The sequence below is a fragment of the Melospiza georgiana genome, chromosome 3, assembly GCF_028018845.1.
Source record: "Melospiza georgiana isolate bMelGeo1 chromosome 3, bMelGeo1.pri, whole genome shotgun sequence".
Classification (NCBI taxonomy): domain Eukaryota; kingdom Metazoa; phylum Chordata; class Aves; order Passeriformes; family Passerellidae; genus Melospiza; species Melospiza georgiana.
The window spans coordinates 114,449,682-114,475,284 of record NC_080432.1 but is presented as its reverse complement, the minus strand read 5'-3'; the positions used below and the strand labels follow the sequence as shown (position 1 = coordinate 114,475,284).

The window sequence follows — 25,603 nt, the reverse complement described above, 5'->3', positions numbered from 1 at the left end:
CATTTCACAATTTTGTGTAATGATGACCACTTTAGAGAGAGTATTAAGACATGATAGTATCCCCAAATATTTGGGCTTACAGATTTTGGTCCTAAATTTTGCATTTGTCTATGATGGATGAATAGGTGTAACAGTTTTGCTCATCCCCATCTCTGCATGCAGGTCTTGGCTAAGCCTGCCAAGAGCTTTCTTGCTCTGTTTCCTGAGTGCAGTGATTGTGTTCATCCTAACTTTAAAAAAGATTAAAGAAATTTATTTGTTTCTCTGATCACAACATAAATTTTGAAATGTGATATATGAGTCTTCTATAGAGCTGCAGAAGATGAAAAAACATTCAGAGTATGTGCATCACAATTTTCTGAAACTTCATCTCCTAATAGTTGGGATATAACATTCTTCTTTCCTGCTTTTACTGACATTATGAAAAGAATGGGAACACTAACAAGGACTTTCTGGACTTCTAAAAAGATAAATCATGCTGAATGAATCACTGTCAGAATACAATTTGACTCTCCATTTTCTTTTTGACTGCTTCTTTTTTCCTTTTTTAAACTGATATTAATGATTACTCATACGAGTCTTTCTCTCAGTTTTTTATCTCACTCCTAGCTAGACATAAGCATCATCAGGTTAAAACCATAACATTTGAAGACCCTAGATGAGTCTTGGTTGTTTGCTTTGAAAATGTTATTCATTTCAACATGTATCTTTTAGTCTTTAAACTTTGGACACAGATATTTTTGTTGTGACCAACAGGGGCAAAATGCTGTTTGATCAGCAGCTTGCTTTCCCTGGAAATCCCTTCAAAACTAACTAATCAGGCATCTATTCTTGCCCCCTTTTCTCTGTTTCCACTCTTTCTATGAGTATTTCTATTAATAAAAATAGCAGCAGTAATTATAACAATGTGAAGCAAACAAAAACCACAACCTAGCAGGCATTTATTTCTGGCAGGCACTAATTTGCCAAGGACATCTAAGCAATCAGAGAGTATTTCAAGGCAACTTCAGAAAATATCTGCTTTACCAACACTTAGAACTGTTAATCTGCTGATGTGAGATTCTGTGGTTTGACTGTGAATTGACTTTACAGCTTAATTTCTGGGAAAAATCAGGGAAGCCAAGGAACTGACTGTAATCACAAATTTCTCACTCTCTCAGATTTCCCCCTTGTTCACATCAGTTTACAACAATACATACCTGCCTCACTGAAGATTCTCCTGTCTGATATTGTTACTGAGGGGTTCATCCCACTATCTTTAGCAGTACAAGGTTAGAGTGAAATTTACATTGTCTCTAACACCCAGATACAAAATTCTTGTAATTTTTTCAGCAAGTTCATATTGTGTCCTGTATTTTTATTTAAATGAATAATCTTCTCGTGCATTGAGAGGTAGAGACAAATACAAAAAAAAAATTTGAGAATGGTGCAAACTTCTAGATCTTCATACTCAGCCAGGTAAGGCATTATTAATCATAATAGTACTGAGCATAGTTCCAGAAGATTCTGTAATGAAGAAAAGAGGTCCTTCTTACTCTTCTACACCAACTCATCCATCCTCCCCATCCCTCCAAAAAGCAATTAATCTAATGTGAAAGTCATGGAAGAGGCAAGAAACCTTTTTCTACAGAGCAGACAGATTAAGTATGTATCAATTTATTAAGAGGTATTAATTTAATTAGTATTAATTTATTAGGAGGTGTATGTATTAATTTATTAGAGGTTTATCCGGGGGACAGAGACATAATATCTAAGTAACGAGTTGCCATGAGTGGATATGTGATGTTTCACCTCCAGAAAATCAAAGGATAATGATGCTACATGCAACTGTAGTAACCCTCCATCGTTCCCCTTCCCCAGCAGGTAAATGTATCTTATACACACAGCAGAAAGAGTAATTGCAGATCTCAGAGGAAGATCTGGAAATTATAAAACAGAAGGCACAGGATGTTATCACAGGGTTACCTCAAATCATATTGAAGAGGTCAAAGTAAAATATGTAATTTCTAAGGAAAAACAATGCTAAGCTGTCTGAGAGAACAGTTCATGTGAGGGGACATGTCAAAGCTTCTCTCCACCAGACATCATCTTCCACAGCCTACATCTGCACCAAACCAGCCAAGTGTGCTGTAGACAGCTAATTGAAACTTTCTGCCATGTGATTTGTATCTGAATACTAGCTGTGATTATGGATTTTTTTTCCAATGGGCTCTACCTATATGCATTCTTTCCTCTTGAGTGAGGTTACCTAGATTTAGTGGCCTGTTTTTCCTATAACCACATTTTTTTTCTCTTCCTTTAATATAATTAACATTATTCTTGGCTTCACTTTTTAACTCATAACATACTGTTATATATCCCTCAAAGAATGCTAAAACGTGCCAATTACATAAACAAGGAATATGGACTAAATTATATTTTCATTTCTGTCGACTTAATTTAGTCTCCTATAATCCTTCTATCAATAAGTCCCACAGTATTTCTTTTTTACCCATTCTAATAACATTTAAACCATAACCTTGATTGACCTTTAAGGGTGAGTAGCTTAGGAAGAGGGAGAAATGCCAAAATACTGTAGTGCAGGATGCAAGTCCTGAAAAATACATTTCAAGCTTTATCTTTTCAGATCATGCTTTGCCCAAATCATATGGGACCTAAAAGATTGAACTCCATCTTTATTTACAATTGCTCAGAATCAATTCTGAGGGTAATAGTACTAAAAAATAATTTATTGTGTCTTTCATCAAATTTCATGCACAGACACTGTTTGAATTGCCCTACTGGATCTATGGTTTCATGGATGAAACTTTATTAATAATTTCACTGTATTCGCCCAAACTTATTTTCACCAGTTTAATAAGTATTTTCTGCCCTCATATCCCTCCCTCAGGCACACTACTAATGATTTTCCTGAATCCAGACTTAATGCCACTTATCACAACCCTTTACACCCAGGAGTTTACCCAGTTTTAAATCCGTGTCACTGTCTGCTTATCTGGTGTATATGTAGTCGGCTTGTATATGATGACAGGACAATGCTGAAAAATTTACAAAAGCCAATATAGCCAGCATTCACTGGCTAACCAGCAGGCCAATCACTTCATTGTTGAAGGCTCTCAGGCCCATAAAGAATGATAGTTTTCTCCATAAATCCATGCTATTTCCTTTGTTGGCTGCTTCCTGCAACAAGGAAGAATGGGAAACCAAAGAAAAGTGACCTTGGCAGAGTACAGGGGAGGAAATTTACCTTCTTGGGCACTTTTTTGTTTTGACTCATGGATTATTTTAAAATGCAAAAGAAATGTGTTGAGCTCTTTTTGCCATAAACCAAGGGTAATTTATGTCAGATATTTTGAAATTATCTGTAATAGTAATAGATAGTGAGCGATTTTCTGCGGAGAACATGCAATTAGTCCTTTTTATCTCTATTTTAATTATGTGATTTATACAGACAACTCATGAACTTCTACACCATCCAGACAGACAGCATAAAATATTCCCATGGCAACATGAGATGGGTCTGCTTCTTGTTATCCTTGTTTCCCAAACCACACATGCTGCCTTTCTCTTAGAAGAACCTTTTGTGAATTAGGAGTGATCTGCTGCAGATATGGCCCTTGGGCTGTTCACAGTTCAGTTTGTGAAGTTTCTCCAGTTGTCTGTAAGATTCCATGTGCTATCTATTATCCTTCCGGAAAACCTTAATTCCTACAGAAAACAATAACATAAAATAGTAATTTAAATTAGGAGCAGGCTACCATGCTTTTGGAATTAAAAAGACACTGATACTAGAAAACGAACGAGGGTAAACAGCTGCTGAAGCCCAGCTCCTTTAAAGTAGTCCATGGTAAAACATTCAATTGTCGTACTGTGCTACTTGGATGAGGTTCAATAAAGGTGTGCTCTGAAAAAAAGTTTAGTAAGAGATTGCCTCCTCAAAACTATTCAAAGCTGAGACCATGAAATTTAGCGCTTGGTGCCCATGACTTCAACATGAATATGAGGAGTTGTAGGCCAAAGCTCTCAGTTTTGTGAAATAAAACTGATATCTCATGCTTAAATAAAATAAATCAGTAAATTAAAACCAAATTAACACACAACACACCATAACCAAACTGATTAATCAAAAATCAATGTAGAAATGACCATATTTTAACCTAGTTCCTGGAATTTTGAAGAAGTTTTCAAGAATGAAAAGAATTTTAGGGATATTAAGGATTCTTACTTAATTGCTTTAGAGAATACTTAACTCTAAGAAAATTGTAAATTCAAACCAAGGCTATAAGGACATTGATTCCATTTTGACCCATTCTCCTAGGCTGCCACATGGCTGCATTTAGAAGTCTGTCTTGAGTGGCAAAATATCTGGGTAATATTGAGGCTCAAGAGAGACCTCATTGTGATCTTCATCATCCTCACCATGGGAAGTGGAGAGGCAGGTGGTATCAGCCTCTTCACTCTCATGACCAGTGACAGGAGTCAAGGACATGGCATGAAGTTGGGTCAGAGCAGGTTCAGATTGGATACCAGGAACAGGTCCATCACCCAGAGGGCGGCTGGGCAGTGGGACAAGGTCCCCAGGGCAAGTGGTCACAGCGCCGAGCCTGACAGAGTTCAAGAAGCATTTGGACAAACAAGGCTCACAGCCCGTGGTGTGATTCTTGGGGTGTCTTCCATAGGGCCAGGAGCTGGACTTGGTGATTGTGATGGGTCCCTTCCAGCTCAGCATATCCTATGATTCAGATTCTTTGATATATGAAGAACAGATTGACTGTTCTGTTACGTAAAGCACCGAGATCCATACAAATAATCTAATCAGAATTCTGTGTTATGCCTAGTGTTCCTGTGTTTCTGGGCAGGCAATCACCATGTGATATGTGGGACCACGTGCCATGCAGCACTTGAATAATTAATGCATCTGGAACTGATGACCTCTACTGGGCATGGTCAAGTGAGCTGTATGGTCACATGAAGGCAAACTATGCATGCACAGTGGTCATTTGACTAGAAATTCAGAAAAAAAAAAAAAAAAAAAAAAAAAAAAAGGACCAAAAACGACTTATTTCCTTTTTCAAGCCTGAAGAAAATTGCAGTTAGGCAAAGGAAATAAAGATATATGGCCACCATGGTTTTCTTTTCCTTGAAAAAATGGTCACAACTTTTCTTTCTGTATCAGAGACAGTAGGTATTAATCACTGATGGAATGGGATCTGTTTTAGGAGAAATGAGGCTACAGTTCAAAGGGTTTGTGCCACTTTGATAGCAGATGTGTTTAGGAATACAGCCTCAGTCATTTGCTGGAAGATGTTTCCTCACTGTTCTCATTTCCTTTGTTCCTGTTTTGAGCTCATCTCTATTCATCTTTTGGAGACTTTAAATTGCTGTGATGATGCTGAAATCAGTTACTAGAGGGTTAAACTTTGAAAAGTTAATGTGTCTGGCTAGTTTTGGCATGAATATACAATGAATGAGTTAAAGTGTACCAAGTTTCAGCAGCTGCCCTTAGTGCTCTGTGTAGCTTCTCCCAAGCTTATTTTCTCTTCATAGGAGGTGTCATTAAAATAATATGAAGTGCAGTAGAGAATGCAGGAATTCTTCTTTCTCTTTCTTTGCAGAACACAGATTTGACCAAACACAGCCCTGAGTAACTTAATCTGATCAGACTTTCTTTGTACAAGGGTTTGGACTAGATGATTTCAAGCTTGCTTCCAGCCTGGATTACTCCACAGTTCTGTGATCTACAAAATGCACTGAGTTAGGAAGTGTAATGAAATTGAAGGTTATCCCTGCATTGGGAAAATCAGCAAATGGTGGCCACATGAGTGCAATCATCCTAAGATTTTCTCTCTTTCCAAAGAAAACAATATTTTTTTCAGAAGGAAATGTATAGAAAATTTGCACTCAAAAGTTCAAGTGACAAAATACGTTTTTAACAGGAGAATTAGTAAATATCAGGAAACCATAAGTTGGGGAATTCTAAATTGCAGGCAAAATTCAGTCCAGACAACTATGCAAAATGAAATTGTGTATAAAGTTTTCCAGAAACCAGGGGAGTGTAATTTATTCATAGTTATAAACTTTGCAACGTTTTTTACTCCGCGCTTTCTTATTACCTCCAGTAATGTCATCTATAGTTAAAGCAATTACTGACCATGAGTGAATATTTTGTAATCTGGTCTTCAAATACACATTTGCTGGATCTATAAATATTTTTACCAAGTAAAGGAAAAGAGGGAAATTTTAACTGAAAACATCAAGCTATTAAAGTAGGATTAAATTTAAAGTTATTTTCTCAGTAAACATGGAGAATATATCTAACATGTTGTTGCATCTGACTGATTTTTGCAGAGTTGAGTTTTGAAAAATGGCTTTCCAATACTGGAATTTGCTGTATTTATGTCAAAATATGTTTTTTCAGTAATTCAAAATGAAGACATTATAATGTGTCTTTTTTTTCTATTCTAAAACAAAAATATTTTTTAATTTACATGAATACTAATTTAGTTTGAAAATCGATTCAAAACCAGGTATGAAAATAAATGGGGAGACAATGTTTCTTGCAGATTATTCCAGGTGGTGATAAAGTCATGAAACCCAACCCTAGCACTGATCTCAGCCAAGCCATCAGAAAGGAATCCTGTAATCATGTTTGACCTACAAGTGTAGAGAAGTTGAGAAAGCTTCTCCCAGGTCTGTAGCAGAGCACAGAAGGAGTGCAGGAAGAAAAATCACGCCTGCCTGGGCAGGAGCCCAGTATCTGGCTCAGCCAACTTTTTGACTTACAGTTTGAGGCTCAGATCCATAGGTATGTAAATATGCAATTGTTTAACTTTATCTGGTAATGTTGCGTGGCCCAGCTCTACGTGCTTGAGTTTCTGCTGTTTCTTGTGCCACAGCATCGCTATGCCAGGTAGATTTTACAAAACAGATTGCCTCTTTTTCTGTTTGTCAATATAACTTGCACGACATTTATGATAAAAGGCCAAGTGTATTCATAGTAATGTTTAGGCAGGTAATTGTTAAGTATCTCTGATTTTAATTAAGAATTTATTAAAATATTTTGTGGCTTTCACCTCTATTTTTGGTATCTGCTGAAGGAAAATAAAACAATTATAATGAAACCATATCAGATTACTTCTAAATGCAGATTAGTGTTTGAATAACATAGCTAGCCCAGCAATGAAAGTTAGTTAGCTGTGCTTAAGTTCATCACCCGAACATTTCTGTGGAATCAATAGGGATAAGTGGGCTCCTGAGAGGAGTGATTCTCTTCATTTTAAGATAGGAGCACAGAACAGCCTGAATCTTCTGCAAAAAGTCTTTAATACTTACAAGTTGTGAATACTGCCTGGAAAAGTATGCTGGTTAAAATCACCAAAGTTTTCCTGGACAAAGGATAGTTCTGCACACCTTTTCTGTTGTGCTTTCCACCTTATCATGCATCCCTTGTCATATTTGTTTATAAAGTATTGAACAAGATTGACCATTCAACTGACACAATATGGCTAGTCTTACATTCAGTGCATTTATTGCCTCACAGATTTATAATAATTTAGGAACATAAGCTTATCATTTATGTAAATGTAGCAGCAAACTTCATCCAAAAATACCCGACATATACATGCAGTTTTGTCAACTGTTCTGCAGAAGGCAAATAATAAGCATATCTCCACATCTAAAGCATTATATTTTGTCTAAGTGGCATGAAATGAAGATATTCTGTCTGGAGACAATTACAAAGAGCACTGAAGTAATTGCATCCATCTTTTCAATCAACTTTTTTTTTCTGCTCTTCATTATATAATTTGTGTGTATAAATTTAATCATCTTGGTGGCTGGCGAATTAAAAATAAATAAATAGGGATGTGTTCTGTGGTTTATACATAACTTGTCAAGCTGAAAGGTTGGAAACATATTTCTTCCTTCATTCAAAGGAAAGCAGCTGATACAGGATACATTTCTTTATTTTCATGTGACAGTATACTTCTCCTTAGCTGTGGGTGGTGAGTTGCACTGTGGTGTAGATCTGCTTTATACAGGAAATAAATATGTGAGATAATTGTACAAAGGAGGAAAAATTACTGACAGAGGAAGTGAGGAAGAAAAAGCTTTCCTAACATCTGTTCTTTGCATTACAAAGGATCAAATTCAATTATGTGCCAGACCCCTAAAATTATGAAACTTTTGAAATATTCCTTTTATGATTTTTAATCTCTGCTTCTCTTGAACTTCAAGGCTGCTGTCTGCTTTTATTTTTAGATAACTTTTTCATCTGTAAATCTGAAAATATGTTTCCCAAATCTCAATTCTTACATTTAAAAATAGGTAGTTCTAACACCTGGTATTTTCAGAAATGTACTAAATATCCAATGTGTTTATAATGAACATGAACATGTAGGATATGAGAGAAGAAGAACTTAATTCATTATTTTCTGCAATTATTTCAGCAAATAAGCACCCTGTCAGAAATGCTCATGGAACTAAAAAGTAGAAATGTCAAGAAACTGTAAAATGTGTAGATGTTTCCCCAGCAATGAAGCGTAGAAAAATGACACTGATGCTTATTACAATTAGCATTAAAAGAATTGACAGACTCTGGACAACTGAGAAAAGCCTGATACATAAAACTCATTTCTGGATTTAAGTGCATCCAGTCTGAGAATATATCAATCCAGGTGTTTTTTGGTTGTTTCCATCAAGACATGAAGTCATCAAAGCTCAGACACCAATAACTTATCCCTTAGTTTAGAGAACATCAATGACACTTCTTTTCTGTACCCTAAACAAAAATCTCCTGCTTGGCTTCAAGAACAAAGCACCAAAAGAAATAACTTTGAAGTATTTTAGGAGAAGGACCACACCTTTCTATTGAAAAATGCACCTCTTAAAAATCACCTGGTTTGTATAATTGAATTTTCTGTGCAAGACAGATTAAGGCTTCACTAGGAATCAGAGCAGAAGTCAGGGTTTAAAGTTTCTCCTTCTTGTTGCAGTGGCATGACACGTGGATATTTCAAACAGCTAAAGGAAACAGCTTGGATAGAGTTTTCAAAAACAAGTAGACAGAAATGAAACAAAAATCAAACAGACCTCATGATAGACTGCAATATTTTTTCTGACTTCCTTCTCAGAACATTTTATGAGTTCTTTTCAAGAATTACCCTAAAATTCTTTCATTTTTATAATTCTTTTACAAGCTTGTTAGATAAATGTCCAGTGTGCTGAAAATCTGAATTTTCATAACTGCAGCTAAAACCATCTAGGCTGACATTTTTCTGCTTTCTTTAAAATGTAGAAATAGTTATTATTCTGTTCTTAGATATGGTGCCAGTGTCTGCATTTTAAAAAGTAAGCGATAAATTAACCAGTGAAGCACTAAAGTGAAAAAAAACCCAAACCAAACTATTAAGTGCTTTATACTTTAATTTTGCTGATGGAAGAGTTTTCATACATAATCCCCATGATGGTAGCTAGTCCTATTAGAAAATTTAATTAGCTATTAACAACTACATTTGCAAAAAAATTTTTACCCAGATAGACATATTTGTAAACACTTTATGTGAACTATCAATTTCTTGCATGAAATCTTATTATTTTGTGATTATTTGGAAAAAAAAAACCTACCAAAAGATGGATTACAGGTTATGAATTACAATGCATCAAAATATACCTTAATGGAGAAATACCCATATTTGTCCAGAAAATCACTGGTTTTGTTTATTATAAAGAATGAATCCTTTCATTCATTCAAAGCAGAGACAGATGAGCAAAGTGCATTCATGGAAAACATTGCTGCACTCAATACAGTTGCTGCTGTTACTTATTTGTCTTCTGTTTCATACTTCAAGGGATGCATTTTCTTCATGATCTCCATCTGTTACAGGAAAAATGTGCTTAAACTTGGAATCTTTTGTTTCTCAGACTAACAAAATCCACTTGCATCTAAATATATGATTAACAAATATTAATTCTGAAAAAAAAAAGAAAACTGTACAAAGCATCTAATTATTCAATAAAAATGTGGATTCTATATACCAAAGAAAACAAACGTTCAAAAAGGCCAAAATCTAATTTTTAAATGTACTCTTATTAACTTTCTAAAGGACAACACTGAATGCCTTGTAGTCACTGTGAATTATTAAACTTTATGACAAAGTCTTAAGTAGATTTTCAAAGAAACAACAAGGGTAATAAGAACTAGCCTCACAATAGATTATACGAATACTTACGAGCTTTTCTATTTGGTTGTGGGTTTTTGATTTGTCGCTTTTTTGTTTGTTTGTTTTTTTTTTCCCAACATTAATAACTGTAATAAGTAGTGTAAACAAGCAGTGGTGACATCCATGCTGGTTCAATGAAATGAAGTTTGAAGTTTGCTATTATATGCAAAGGAAAACAGGTGAGATCTCTTTCAAAGTGGGGGAAAAAAACAAGTGAAACAAAACATACTCATTTAAATAAAAGGTGAGGTAGATATATTTTAAATCATTATACCTTTAATCTACAAGTATATTAAAATTTTTACAGCTTTGGATATTTTATAATGTCAACATTTTCCCCTCTTCATTTTAACTTCTGTGTCTGGCCTTAGAGATGTAGTAGCCATCTTCTTTACAGCGTATTTAATCTGTCCTTTGATTTCACTGCTTACTGGATCATGTCTACCCTCTAACCTTTCCACAGAGAAAAACCAGGGGACTATCTAGCAATGCATAAGGGGAATGAGAAGCTGTGAAATAAGAAAATATAATCCTAATGTCACTGGGTCTCAGGAGTAGTATAAACTGAGTGTCATAACCTGAATTTCGCTATCCAAAATAGTGAAGGAGAAATTTCTCTTCTATTTCCTTTCTGCTGTCAGGGAAAAAGCTCAACTAAAGTAATATGTCAATAAAAGATAACATCCCTTAATCAATCTGGACAATGGCATGTGAGAGTGGAGTTGAATTTCTGTCCCAGTCACTCTTTCTGTCTGCTTTCATCCTTTTCTCCTCTGCTAATTTCAATAAAGCTACACTGGAAGTTCTAGTAAAGATAAGATGCTGATGCTGATGTGTCATTTCTGTGGCATAGCAGAGACCATGCTGAGAGTTATGCCTAGGTATAAATCTGCTCTACAAATTGATTAAGAATAAAGCATATATTTATATTTGACAGATCTGCTTGTGCATAGCTGTTTGTTTAAAATGACCTCAATTAATTTAAATAGATTTTTTTCCTTCCCTCCTTTGTCCCTCCCGAGATCAAGATAGGTATGAAAAGGGAGCGTCATCATGTTTGTACATTGTCAGAAGAGCTCTTAATTTCTAATTACATGGCCACATGCTCTCCTGCACTACCATAACTCTTTCAAATTACTCAGATGACACAAAAGCTGTAATTTGGTTTGCATAAAATTGTTCATGTTTTTGAGGAAGAAAAAGTCTGAAAAAAAATTAGATAGGCAGACTGTCATTTAGAAATGTAAGCCACTGGATTTCACCCAGAGAAGCCCACCAAATAATGGGCACTCTACAGCAACACTTTTAATACCCCAAAGATTTGCACTATTTAATTATTTCATGTTTTGGATTATGTTGTTTCTAATTAGATGTTTTCCTGTTACACTTCAACCTTATAGTAAGAAAATCAGATTAATTAAAGGCCAAATAACTAGAAAAATATCTTCCCCCTTCAATTTTTTTCCTAGAAATGGTACTTCTTTCCCAAAACTGTGCTCTGTAAAGCAAGAGTAGTTTTTTTTTTTAATTCAGATAATAGTAATAGTAGCATTTAAACAAGAAACAAAATCAAAACAATTTTATTACAATATCAGGAAAGCACCAGAAACTCTTTAGGTTTCATTATGGCTTTCCCTTTTGACTCCTTGTTTTACACAGAAAAGGCTCAAAACTAATGTAGATTGGCCCAGCCTAGAATGCTGGAGAAGGGATCAAATTAGAGTGAATGTTGACCAACTCCAGAATTAGTAAGGTAGCTGGGAACAGTTTCTGGTCATTAATTGCTTGAACCCCTACCTACGCTGTTGCCCTTGATTTTAAATAGAACAAAAATTAATAAAAGAATCTGATTATCCATTAAAATTATTAATGCTTATGTTATTATAAACCATCTGCTCTACAGGTTATTTCTTCCATGCAACTATTTCAGCAGCATATGATAATCTATTACCTGCTACAACTTGCACTTTTATAATTAAGACCGTGTTATCAAAAATCCAGAAAAATTGAAAGTTGTACAAAAAAGATATTTGAATTTCTAACAAAGGTGTTTAAATGGTACACTCTCTTATTATTCATACACCTTTGTTTGAAATGTACATCTCTGTAATAACGTTTATTATACTTTATGCTGTAAATACATATAAAGAAATAAAAACTTAGCCTGAATTTATTGTGAAATGTTAGGTAGATAGTTTATGATTTCTCAATGAATGTTTTTGTTAACTTAAATCTTATTTAAGATTATTGTCAATTTCTCTCATACATACTTGAATCAATCCTGCTAACCTACTATATATTATCTGAAATCTGGATATTATGAAGCATCTGAGCCTCTGGATGTTTTTATAAACTCATATGGGAAAACTTATTACATTTTGTTCATCACTGACATGTGGAACAAATTAAAATGAAACATTTTTATATTGTTTTACTTAGTGTAAATTGAAAAGCTAGATCATATCTCAATCAAAATGTTTTTGCTCTCCTAGAACTGGCAGACCTTTTCAATGTATGTGAGATTGTCCAGCTATAATATGTCTTTAAACTTTTGAATGTTTATGACTATGAAAGAGGTTTCATAAAATATAATGATCATGAAAGCTGACAAAACTGGGAATGGCCACAGGCGAATTTGGAATCACTAACCATTGTGTCACTGCAGTGATGCAGAAATAAAACAATACTATGTTGGGATATGCTGATTTGATTTCCATTTCACCTGGAAGTCGCAGTAGGCCTGCTATGGACGCACAGAGAAAACAACAGCTGGACAGAAGGACAGAAAACCTCAGTGCTGACTTAGCTCCTCAATACCATGGGAAAAACACAGAAAATGAGCCCATTTTTATAAACTAAAACTATTTCTGAACATTTTGTACAGTATTTAATCAAATGGACTGCTCCTTTGATAAATCTGCAAGTGACCAGGGAAAAAGACTGCAGTTAGCCCACAGGTCTCAGTGAACAGATATCCCTTGGAGAGAGTTCTTGGAATGATACTTTTGCCAAACATAGTCTGTGTTTAACCTTTGTAAATGTCTATATATGGTCTGTAAGCCTTTTTTGCAACTACTGTGTTGCAAAATCAATCTAGCAGTCTAATCCAGAACAGGTGTCCCACGAATGCCTTTGCAGGATTAACATGGAGAGCACAGCCTTATGGATGATTTTAGTGCCTATGATCAGCATTAAGAGGCAAATCCCCTCCCTGTTCTTGGTGTGAAAGGATCCCATTTCAGCACGTGTGCTGCTCCTCCACACGAGAAAGGGAGCAGGATGTGGGGTCAGGCTGAAGGGGCAAGGCTAAGCTGGAGATGGAAGAATCAATGTGCTGCAGTGCAGGAGGCAGCAGTCAGCAGAAAAATGTCATCAGCTTCAGAAATTCTCCACATAACATACCCCAACAACTAGTAATCAAGAAATGTCATAGATGCTGCATAGACTCTAAATGAGCTGTTTTAATTTCCTGGTCTTGGCAAATGTATTTTGTTCTCTGTAAAATTAATACTAAAATGATCCAAAGTAGTCTCATGGTGAAAATTTGAGATAAAACATCACCGTATTAGGAATATTATAAAATTCTATCTGTGTAAATACAGACAAGCAGTTAAAACATTTTGTGGGTTTCAAAATCTCTCAGATTTTAATCAATCAAGTGGAAAGTTTTCAAATACTCAAAATTATTAACATTATAAAATAATAAGAGTTAAAGTAAGTACTACTCATGATTTTAAAATGAATTATAACAAATTCTGACTTTTCAAGGTTTTGTTATGAATGTTTTGATTTGTAAAAAGGTGTTTTGTTGACACCACTTTTGCTCTCATGTGTTCCCTGTAGATGTAACCTAAATCTTTAATGCAATTAAACTTCATTTAGTAGAAAACAGACATTTCCCAAATGCTCATCTCTGGCTTTGGCCACATTCTGTTCTCATGGGAATTAAACAGTGCCATAAACCCCACAACCCTCCCTTCCAGTGCCAGCTGCAGTTCTTTAGCTTTTCCTTTATTAGTATAAATGCCTGATAGCATATAAATGTGTGTCCATTAAACTACAGCGTTTTTTGCATATAATTTTAAATTAAAATAATTTATAAAAGGGATAAAGAGAGTTTAAAAATATTATAACATTGTCGTAATTTCTTAAACTGCAATCAGAAATAATTTCTTGTTATCTAATCGATCAATTTGAATCCCACAGTACCAGACCTTTTCCAGTTACTTAGGATAGAAATACATTACATGCCAATAATAAAAGTTAGGCCAAATCTTCATTTATGCCTTTAGTAACACTTAGTGTGTTGCTTTCAAATGAAGATCTCCCTGAATGCAATGAAGTCCACAGAATCCTGCTCAGGAGTTCAATAGCTTTGTTGCAGCAGCAGAGGACAGCTTTTTGGGGGTTATTTTGAACCTGAGTCCCAGATCTTTAGTTGCTGTTCCCTTGTTCTTCTGATGCAGAAGACACAATAAATGAAAAAGAGATCTCTCAGCATCTCCATGTCCCATGCATTTGTCAATGTCTTTTACAATAGTTCTTAACTGTCTCTTCTGAAGAATGAGAACTTCTAATTTAATCAATTATTCCTCTTATGGAAGTTCAACACTTTTGATATTGCTTGGCTGAATCATTTCCTGGCATTTATTTTGGCATTAAGTCATCACAGCATATATAGTACCCATAATATAGATTTATATGGGAGAATGGTCCTGTGATGTGTCAAGTTCTCTTTCCTTACAATCTATGACCTTTGATTTGCCTTTTTGACCACCTTTAAATACTCAGCTGATGTTTTCACTGAACATTCCTTGAAGTCTTGTGGCAATGTGAATAATCTGCCTGACATTTTGCACGTGAAATAATTATTGTTTGTTCTCTCACTTTCTCGCCAACTTGACACTCATCACCGCCCAGTTGAATTGGACTTTTTACTTCCTAGGTGCTCAGTTTTTAAAACCATTTTGCAATTCTGTTTGCAATACTACCTTGAAAAACTTATTGTCACCAACAGACCTTGTAAGCTTTCTAACTTCTCCACATTTTCAGGTTATTTGCAAACATATTCAACAGACTGGTAGAGCACCAGCTCAGATAGGTTCTAGCTGAAAAATCTAAAATAAAAATCAAAACAAACAAACAAACAAACAAACAAAACCACCACCAACAAAACCCAATCAAACAAACAAAAAAATCCCCAACAACAATGAAAAGAGGCCATTGCAGAACAAAATAGAGTATAAGAAAATTTCTTTATTTCTTGATAATCTCTAAGAGTATGACATGATTTCATTATTTCTTGATAATCTCTATTGCTGGCTACAACGTGTTCTTAAACCAGGGAGAGAATATGGATCAGACAGTCAGTAGTGTTAAAAGGATGGTTAAATAAAATTTAAAATCTGTTTGAAGTTCAGAGACAGCTGATGTGATACTCAGCTTACTTGGCTACCATGGAAACCTCATAATTTATTACTCAGCTGTGATGCCAAAATATTGTTAAAGCCACCTGTGTGGGGAAAAAAACCCCGAACAATAAAATAACTCCATAGCTTTATAGAAGCTTATTTCACTGTTTATTTACAATTAGTGTAGGTATAATCAAGAATAATTTTGTCTTTATTATTTCCATAAACTATGATTTATAATTAAACCTGGCAATGGTTATTTTTAGTAATTTTCTTATAGCAGAATAAAAAATTTATCGTGTCTTGAAATCTTTCATGAACAGCTATTATAACCAATTAAGCTGTTGGTCTGAGATTGGATGGGAAGTATTAAGGCCTGTATATTTTAATTATGCTGAAAATACTTTTTTCAGATATGTATTTCCAGTTAATGTGTAGCAGATATGTGTAGCAGAATAGAATAAATAGAGCAAAGTAGTCGAAACAGAAATCATTACCACAAGCAAAACAGATTCCTTATTGAAGGGACAGAAAAGTTCTTTCAAATCCGTTCTTTTCTCCACTGTAGATGAGTGAGATATTTTGATGAACTTTTCCATATTGTGATAATTCTCTCTCCACAATTTCATTCCAGACTCTGGTCTGTGGCATGCAAGGTGGATTACCAGCAGTTTGTTTGAGAATGGGGACAGTGAGAACCATCTTCTAGCCAGGCTGTGGATTCCTCAAGGGAAAATGGAAGGTGCAGGGAATTCTCAACTGCAGTGTTTAGTGTGGACTCCACCAGGGTCATTAAACACAATGACTCAATCCATGCACATCAGCCGTGGGGTCAGACATTCCAGCCCATGGGGAATCCTTATTTTTCCTTCTGACTCTTCTTCACTAGGCAAAGGCAAAAGAATGATGAAATGAAGCAAACTGAGCATGAATGTCTTTCCAGACATATTTCTGTAATGGAGATTAGCCAGAAAGGTGTTTTAAAGCTTGCTAAACTGGTATTCTACCTTTGGCAGGAGCAGCTAATAAGGCAATGGCTTTAAAAGAGATCTGTGCATCAGCAGTGTCAGAGGGATTTTTTCAGGTAGGTAAGAGTTGCCACCCCATCAGAAATTTCTGGGGCAGTAGATACCTGAAATCAAGCTTGTCATCAGGGTCTTTGCAATTCTGCACAACCACTTGATGAAGAGCTCTCCTGCTGTTCTTTCTGGTAAGTAGCAATGCTGCTATTACATTTCACCAGTGGGTTGGTATCTTTTTACTGTGTTAATGAGAGTGGCATTGCTAGATAGGCCAGAAGTACTGGAAAGCAAAAAATTCATCACAGATTTATGGAGAGATGTAAAGGCAGCTGAACCCAGAACTGCTGGTGTAAAAATGTTTTCCACCTTTCTGGAAACTCAGAAAAGGCTTTAGTGAACCAGAAGCTGAAGTCATGATCGTTCTATTATTGCAGAAACACCTGGAGTAGAATTTTTTCAGTGAGCAACATGGCTTCTAGGACACTTTGGATGCTGAAGAATGTAGAAATAAAAGCTATCCTCTTCTTGCTTTTCTTGAGTCTCTTCACCTCCTTCAACCTGGAGTACTTCTGCCTCATTCCATTTTTCTAAGTCCAATGCTCTATGAAAAGCAGGGAGCAGTTTAGAGTGGATTTCAGACAGATTTAAGACCCAAGATGCTCTCTGGGTTAGAATAAAGAATCAAGGAGCATTTCGGGAGCTGATCATTGACTTTAGAAGAGGGTTGAGGAAGACAGCAAAAGAGAGTGCCCTGGCTGTCACCAAAACCCTGTGATTTGTAGTAGAAGTTACGTAGGCTTGTCCCACCTGAACAGCAAGTACAACCCAGCACCTCAGACTGCTTAAATGTGACATTAATTGTTACATAGAAGTTCTTGATCAGATTGATTATTATACTAATATTAATTATTAAGGAAGAATTCTTCAGCCACAAAGGAAAACTATGCTTCAATGGAGGAAACAGGTACAAAATCAGAGGATCTTCTCAATCAGGGACCTCACAAACAAATTTATTTCAATTGCAGTGTCTTCTGCATACTCTGTGCCAATCTTACTAGCTAAATTTTCCTGTGGATAAAGCAATGGGCTCTACAGGGGTACTTCCAGAGGTGTTGGAGAAGTTCCCACTGTCTGGTTGGGGAGACAGGAAGAGTCTAGGATAGTTGTTATTATTTCATTGTTCTAATTCTGTGGTTTGACCATCTTTAAATATTCAGAGAAAAAGTTTATGGAGAAAAAGTTAAGAGGAGCAGAAAAAGTTTCTTTATGTGAGTTCTGTCTCAGCCTTCTGTCTGGAGCTCCTAAAAATGGGCAAAGGAAGGAGGAGGTCAGAACTGATAAAGAAGTGTAAGACTGAGGCTTGCAAGAAATGCAAGGTGAGTCAGTCACCCTGAACAGGAAAAAGTAAAAATTCCTTCCCCTTTCCCCTGAATGTTCTTCCTCAAAGGAAGTACTCTGAAAATATGAAAAAGGGCAGAGAAAGCAGGAGACAGCTCTTCCCATGATGATTGATCCATGTCATAGACCACTGTGAGGTTGTAACTGTGGTCCATGGAGACTCTGGACCTGCAACATCTGGGTAATGGTGCAATGTCAGCAGAAGGAGCTGGACGATGGCAATGGCACCTGAGGCTGTGATGCACTGGATGCTGTCGTGAAGTTCAGAGACTTTTGAATTCAGAGAGGTAAGGAAGAGATGGGGGAGAGGGGAGGGAAATCACAAGATTTCTTTCATATGCTTTTTTCTTATTTAGGTAACAAAGAACAACCAAGTGAAGGTCAGGAGCAAATTTTTAGTTATTATAATTTAGGGGATGAATAAATTGGATGATTAAATGAGTGGCAGAAAAAGAAAGTGAATCTCCAATTTATTTAACTTTTTAAAAAGACTTTGATAAGGTCAGATTAGATGCTACCGTTAGATGCAAAAGATCTTTTGCTCTCTGGAATTGTAAATTGGTCTAATTGTTTTTAATTCTGTAAGGGAGTTAGAAGACAGTGTTGTTGTATATTCTGACCTTAAACAAAAGTAAGATTTAGGTGATGACATTATTTAACATAATAGTGAGAGGTTTTACAAGTTTCCCTTTTGTCACTGGGGACTAGAAATACAGAATCAGACTCTCCCCAGTGGTGCCCACTGACAGTAGAAGTGGCAACAGGCACAAACTCAAATGTCAATTTGAAAAGAAAAAAATACATTTAAACATCAGAAGACAGCTTTATTTCTTTGAGGGTGGTTGAACACTGCAAAAGCTTGTTGAGCTGCTGCAGTTTTAGACCAAAAGACAGTGTGAAAACCAATGCTGACACACTAGCAGTGTAATCAGCTGAGCCTATCTTTTGCTAAATGCTACACCATAGAAGGTGTGGCATCTCAGTCTTTGGAGAAATCCTCAAAACTCCACTGGACATGGTCTTGAGCAACCTTGTGCTAGCTCACCTTTCTTTGAGCAGAAGTTAGATTACCCAGACACCCCTTCCACCCTTAATGATGCTGTGATTTTATGAAATTTTTCACTAGATTGGAAAAAATTAGTTAATTAATGCAAATAAATATAATTTTCTGTCTTAAAAAGAGTGTATATGCACTTAAGATTTGGTGATTTATAAGTATGATTTGTTGTTTGCAAATATGGCTGTCTGATAGCCTTGCCTGCTCTCTTCTCTAATGGTTGTTCAGCTTATAGTCACATACAGAAACGGTAATGTGATCATTCTGCCTTCAGGACCAATATGACAATAAGATATGTATCACAAGATAACAACTAAGAGAGAAGTCGTTTGGGTAATGGCTCAGGACACATTGATTTTTGCTGGATTGATATCAGCCTTGGGTAATCAGCAGTACGGCTGGTTGCAGGAAATGAATGACTAATCTCCATTCCTAGAATCATTTCAGTCTAACTAGTGCAACTGAAATATAACTAGTTGGACTGAAATATAACTATAACCCCTCTGTATTGGGCACCATTTTCTGCTTTATCAAAGAGATATTTTTGTCATGAGTGAGGGAACCAAAACGACCATAAAAATAGTGGGGTTGAGAGGACACAGAGTTTGCTCTAGATAGCAGAAAACAACATTTAAGAGCACAGCAGAGTATTTATGTATGTAAATATCAAGTAAGTGTTTAGTATGTAGTCCCATGACTACACGGGAGTCAATCCAGGTTCTGTCAGGTCCAGGATATGTCCTCAGGAGCGCGTGCATTAGTGGTGGTGAGGACTGGGCTTCTGCCAAGGTGTCACTGCCTGGCAGCTCCCAAGCAGCCTTCATTCTTTCCAAGTGGCAGCCCACATGGCAGACAGGCAGGAGGAGAATAAGGAGTTTTTCGTGCCTTTCATTTCTCCAAAGCAATTTTCCAGGATGAGAGATGAAGGTTGTTAATGGAATGACGTGCCTGCTTCTCATGTCCGTACGTTGAAACTCTTAAGACAAATTGACAAGAGGAGAAAAAGACATTGAAGATTGATTTGGTAAGTGGAAGAAAACAAACACATTATTAAGATTAAACAAAATATGGTGAACTTCATTAATCTTAATATGTTATATGATATAAATACTGTCACAAATTTATTTACTGAGACAATTAAGTCAATGATTTGTCAAAGGTCTCATTTTCCATTCTTGTAGGTGATATTGTATTCATAGAATCATGGAATCATAGGATCATGATCCTAGAATGGTTTAGATTGGAAGTGACCATTGACAGGGAAAATTCCATGTGCATGTAGTATAGCTTCCCTGACTTTTTTTTTTTTTCTTTTCGCAGCTGGGGTTCAGTTTTCCTGAATGTAGTGGAAAAAAGGTAAGTAATACCAGGAGCTTGAAAACACAGCTCAAAAGACTGAGACACTAGGACATCTAACCACTCTGCTAGTCCACATAAGCCATAGAGTCTCTGCCTTCCGCATATGAGGGAGAAATATTCATTCTTGGAGAGTAATTTTTTCATTGCAATATATGCTTATGACAAAATGAGGATGAGAAGAGAATCCCAGGTTAAAATTCAACTTTGAATTGATAGATTGCTGAAGCTGGGAGATAAAATGGCTCTTGTCAACTTAAAGTTATATATTCAGGGTGGCATCAAGAGACTCAGTAATTTCTAGATAAGTTCTATGACCTGTATTAAACAATAAGTGCTACTTGATCATCCTTTTAATCAATGCATGTTCACTAATATTTTAAAAACATGTGTGCTCCAGAGATACATCCCAATAGTAGATTTTTTAAGCTAATGACCAAGATAATTTTTAAAAGACAGAGCAAAATCTTAAGAATATTTCTTTTTCCTTCAATTTTTGATGCAGCTTTCATTGGATTGCTATTTACCTAAATATAATTCAGCTATGTTATTCTTGTATGTTACATGTGTATACCTCTGTTTTCTGACAAAAAATCAGGAGTGAATAAATTTGAATTGCTAAAACTATTGGTTGCTGTCTTTTTGTTTTAGAAGCAGAAAACTTGGTCCTTCTTTATTACAAGTATACATGTGTATTCTATCAAGATGAATCAACAGTATTGAGAATATTCCTTTCTAATGACCATCTGCAACAAAAATGTGCTCAAATTCACTTGAATTTTTCTTGCATGTGATTCACTGTCTGAAAAGGTTTCTTACATGCCAGTTGAGGAAGTGTTATAACTGTCAGCAAGTTAGAAGTGATGGGAAGAAGATTCTGTGTTCATTAATATAGAAAACAAGAAAGATTCATAGATGGAATTTCATCAGTAGTCTATGAGTGGGGGAAATTGTCTCTGCCAATGGTCACTTCCAATCCAAACCATTCTAGAATTCTATAAATGCAATATCATTTACAAGATTGGAAAACAAGAGCTTTTGACCAATCATTAACCTAATTATCTCAGTAAATAAATTTGTGACAGTTCTTGTTCTTGTTCTTGTTCTTGTTCTTGTTCTTGCTCTTGTTCTTGTTCTTGTTCCTGTTAGTATTTATTGGAAAAAACATCAGTGAAGACATTGTGCTCATATGAAAGGTAGACTTCAATATACAAAAAATAAAAATCTTCAAAATACATTTTAGCAACTTTATCAGTGTTTATCAGTATTCAGGGGCTCAGAAAAGGGTCAGATATGTTTGTGGCATCTTCCTTTGGTGAATCTGCAGTGGTTGTGATTATCTGTTGAGGACCTGTCCTAGTTCTGGTCCCTATGATGGGAAATCTAAGAGATCTTGTCAAGAGAAAAGAGTTTTTGACAGTCCCAAGGAAGACCATTCAAGGAAAAAACCCAATAAATTATGCTTTCTTGATATTTTTATAGCCTTTTTTATCCAGAGGGAGAGAGTCAGAATGCTAACTATGAACTTCTACTTACAGGTAATCCTTTATGTCCTAGGGCAAGAAAATTCACAAGTCTTGTACCTCCTAGAACGTGTCAGAAGAAAAAATGTATGTCTTCTTTGAAATTAAGACATTAATGTTTAAATGCTCTTCCAGCATGCAGAATAATACCAAGCAGAAGAAAACTCTGAGGTAACTGTCAGGCAGTGGAACTGATCATGGGACTGACTTTCAGCTTGAGATGTGCTGTATCAGATTACCCCTTGACCTTCAGCTCCTTCTTCCACTTTAATATAAATATTTTTGCTTTCCCAGTCAAAAAAAAAAAAAAAATCTATTCTACGACTAAAAAATGTTTTCATTTAAGTCAGAATTCCCCATAGTACCTCAAAAGAAATCTTTTTTTCTCCACCCTCTCATTAAAAACAACACAAAGCCAAAGCTGCTGTTTAATTTTGTATATATAAAATTTTGCCTACAGGTCCACCTCTAGCTTTACTATCGCATCCTAGAAAGTAAAAAAGAATCTAAACATATTTTCAAGCCATAAAAATAAGCACTTGCCATCAAGGAAAAAGAAAATTATTATAAAACCTCTGAAACAGTCTGAATGCTTCTCATAACCTCCACTTAAAAAGTCTGTTATTATGTTCTACTCAAATATGACAAATACCTTATGATAGTAAGTAATAGGCACGCTATCATTAAATTAAACTGTACAAATGAAAAGGGCTATTTTATTCAAATAATGAAAAGCCAGAGAACAGAATAGGAATTTTAGCATGGGTATGGTACAATGCTAAAAGTGCAATCTACATTGATAAATGCAATCTGACCCAAATTGCCTCTAATAGAATGCACTGGAGAATAATTTCAATTAGGTGTTACTAATGAAAAGCCTTTTTTAAATATATTAATGATTTTTTTGTGTGTGTTTGCATTAGGAAATTCAGAGGAAAGTTATTCAAAGTTCTTTATATTCTTTGTAAAGGCAGACACGTGGCTTAATATGAGAGAACAAGTGAAGGAGTGAGGAATGTAATTTGGTGAAATATATCCAGGAACACAGAGGACACTGTGTAGGTATTCCAAAATTTTGGTGCTTGCCCCATCAGTCCGTGACCCAGTTTCTTCTGAAAAATTACTATTTTCACAAGTTGAAGGCTCTAATATTAAAATATTGTTTAATACATGTGAAATTTTCTTATACTCTCACTTATTTTTGAAAAAAATTCATTTCTATTAAATAGAAATTCTGTTTTAATGCATTAAATTCTCATTACCATTAATCAACATGAACTGGCGCAGGTACTGTGTCGAAGTGTCATGGTGAAATGCAATGATGTTCAAAATATTTTCAAAAAGTTTTGTGTGTGGACTGGTAAAAGTAATGATATATTTATAGGATTATGGAATCATTAAGGTTGTAAAAGGCCTCCATCAATTCCAACTTTTGACCAAACGCCATCACGTCAACTAAATCAGAGCATGCCACGTCCAGCCGTTTCTTGAACAGCTTCAGGAATGGCGACTCCACCACCGCCCTGGGCATTCCAATTTTTGGACATCATTTCAGTGGAGAAGCTTCTGCTGGTGTCCAGCTGAGCCTGCCCTGGTGCAGCTCCGAGGCTGTTTCTGCCTGTCCTGCCAGTGCTGGCCCGGGAGAAGGGCCCACCTCCGCCTGGCTGCGGCCTTCCCTCAGGCCGCTGCAGGGAGCCACAATTTCCCCCTCACGCCTCCAGTTCTCCCGGCTCCCTCAGCCTCTCCCCACAGCACTCACACTCCAGACCCTTCTCCAGGTCTGCTGCTCTTCTCCCAACTCTCCCCAGCACATCGGCGTCCCTCTTGTCCCTCCACCCCAGAACTGCCCACGGGAGTTGAGGTGTGGCCTCGCCAGTGCCGAGTACAGGAAGACGATCACTGTCCTGGTCCTGCTGTCTACTCTATTTTTGTTACAAAAATGTACTTTGAAATGTGTAATCCACGTGTAGCAAAATTTATGTGACATTTACCTCTCCTAAAATGTTAGACTGCTTCGTAACTAGGGCGTATTTATTTAGTTAATTAGGATTTTTATTCCTTACCTCTTTTGCTTTGGAGGGTAAAAAAAGTTTGCTTTTTTAGTGTTGCTTAATTAAAGATAAAACAATCACATGTAGGGAATAAGTACTATTCCTTTGACAGCTTTGCAGATTTTGCTGCATTAAGCATTTTTGTGGAATTTCTGCAGATTTTAAGAACAAATGATGCATGAAGCCAGAGCAAATTGGGCCCTAAGTGGGTGGGTGGGTGAAATAGAGGATTTAAAGGATTAACATTTATTGGAGTGCCTTATATAAAAGATTTTTACTGCATAATAATGCAAATCAAGAAGATAAAAAAGCAGGTACCTAGTCATTTTTGAAGTGGAATGTGATATTAAAAAGAATAAAGAAAAAGATAGAAGCGCTATCATGAAGCTAAAACTTAAAAAAAACCTTTAAACTCATCCCCTACTGAAAAGCATGAAGAAGGCTGGGGTAATTTGGAGAACAGAAAAAGTCTGGAAGAGCTTCCATTTCCAGCAGTGCCCTCCATAGACACAGAACTGCAGGGCTCTGGGAGATTTACTGAACCCATCCAGCCACACAGAAAATATCATCAGGAGCTCCTAGTGCCTGAGACAGATATAAATTCCACATAGTAGCTTGAAGAGAAATCCCTGATACAAACCAACTTTACTTTTGAATTCTACAGAAAATGTTATTTCTAGTGGTGTAAAATCTGGTCCTGGTCAGTCCTGCTTTGCAGGTATGTGGGTAACTAGTAAAGACAGAGGGAAAGATCAAGTTTATCTTAGAAAAATATACACATTTCCAGACAACCTAACATCTTTGCTTTGTAGGCTGCTCTCCACAATATGACAGAGGACTCTACTCCATGGTATAGGTATAAGGCAATATTAATAATAAAAGATTAACAACAACAAGAAGAAAACCCATCTACATTATTTCCCTCTCTATTTTCGTGTGTCCTTAGGTGAACTTTAATACAACTTCACAGTATTCAGGTAAGTGCAAAAAAACCCCAAAATCCCCATAAAATAAAAAGGGAAAAGCATCAAACCACAGGCAAACAGTGGATATAAATAATATCTGGATGCATTTTTATATTTTATGTACATTTATTGTGTATCTTTCTTCTAAAAATATATAAAAATATTCAATAATTAAAGTTATTACTTGTAAAAGCAACAAAAAAATTTGAATTTTTTTGTTTAAAGAGAGGAATAGAAAGGCACATGAAGGATATTCAAAACAATGAATACAATTAGTAAGTCAATCTGAGTACTCTCTTAGGAAAAGAGATCACATGGCTTCTGGTTTTTAATCAGCCTAAGCAATTCCTCTTACACAGGAATTAGTTAAACAAATGATAAAACTAGGTATGTTGTCACTTTTAACCTTCATTCTGAATTATTAATTGCCTTATGTAAGCCTTTAGAAATGTCAGAATTATTCCTGCAAGGTTTATGTAGGTGCACAAAGTGGCAATCCCTGCACTGGACATTGGTTTAACAAAAGAGGCACAGGGAGGTGAAAAGGTTGGCTAAATTATCCACGCAGGACTCCTTGCTGGGGAGCACACACCTTACTTG

At 35.9% G+C, this 25,603-nt stretch overlaps 1 pseudogene; it reads left to right on the top strand.

The window, feature by feature from the left end:
- The window catches only part of LOC131081111 (PWWP domain-containing DNA repair factor 3A-like), a 34,176-nt pseudogene extending 10,219 nt beyond the window's left edge, over positions 1-23,957 (top strand).
- The last annotated feature ends 1,646 nt before the right edge of the window (positions 23,958-25,603 follow it).